This window comes from Myotis davidii, unplaced genomic scaffold (assembly GCF_000327345.1).
Source record: "Myotis davidii unplaced genomic scaffold, ASM32734v1 scaffold20377, whole genome shotgun sequence".
NCBI lineage: Eukaryota > Metazoa > Chordata > Mammalia > Chiroptera > Vespertilionidae > Myotis > Myotis davidii.
Genome location: NW_006288536.1, coordinates 4547 through 5215, shown reverse-complemented (window position 1 = coordinate 5215; position 669 = coordinate 4547). Strand labels below are relative to the sequence as shown.

Genomic DNA, 669 nt, shown 5'->3' with positions numbered 1-669 from the left:
GTATGGTTCTTCAATTGGATTGGCTTCTAGGCCTGTGACCTGTGGACTTCTTATTATTCAAACAAATGACAGAAAAAGTCTATCATTTACTGGAAATTTCACTTAGGGATGGTTCAACAGTCAACTTTAAATGGAATGGAATTTTGTGCTTAAATGGAGTGAACTGCACGTGTCCTCAGCACTGCTGGCATTGCCTTCCTCTGAGTGCTCCTGGAAATGGCAAACTCAAGAAGCGAAAAGGATGAATTAGAAGAAGAAAATGTGATACTCACATTGGTTCCAATAAGCGAGGAGCATAATGAACATCAAATGGAACCAAGTGTTTCTTCAACCTCAGACAGCAAGCAGACAGTGCCTGGGACAAACGATAAAGTTAATCTTCCTCAAATGAATGAACAATTCAAAGATTGCCCAAAACCAATCCTCCCCTTGCAGACCAATTTGCCTTCATTTAATAAAGTGCGTCACGACACTTTGCGGAACTGGTGCCAACAACTGAATTTGAGTACCGATGGTAGGAAAATAGAGGTTTATCTGAGGCTTAGCGAACACGCTTATTTTGAAAAAAAGCGAGTGTATAGGAAGCATGGAGACAATGTAAAGAATGCTGCTGAGACACCAGAGGAGGCCACATTGCAGTCATGTTCGGGGAAACTGACCAAGAGCTCA

General features: G+C 41.9%; 1 pseudogene; it reads left to right on the top strand.

The window, feature by feature from the left end:
• Positions 1-163: 163 nt before the first annotated feature.
• The window catches only part of LOC102761674, a 5009-nt pseudogene continuing 4503 nt past the window's right edge, over positions 164-669 (top strand).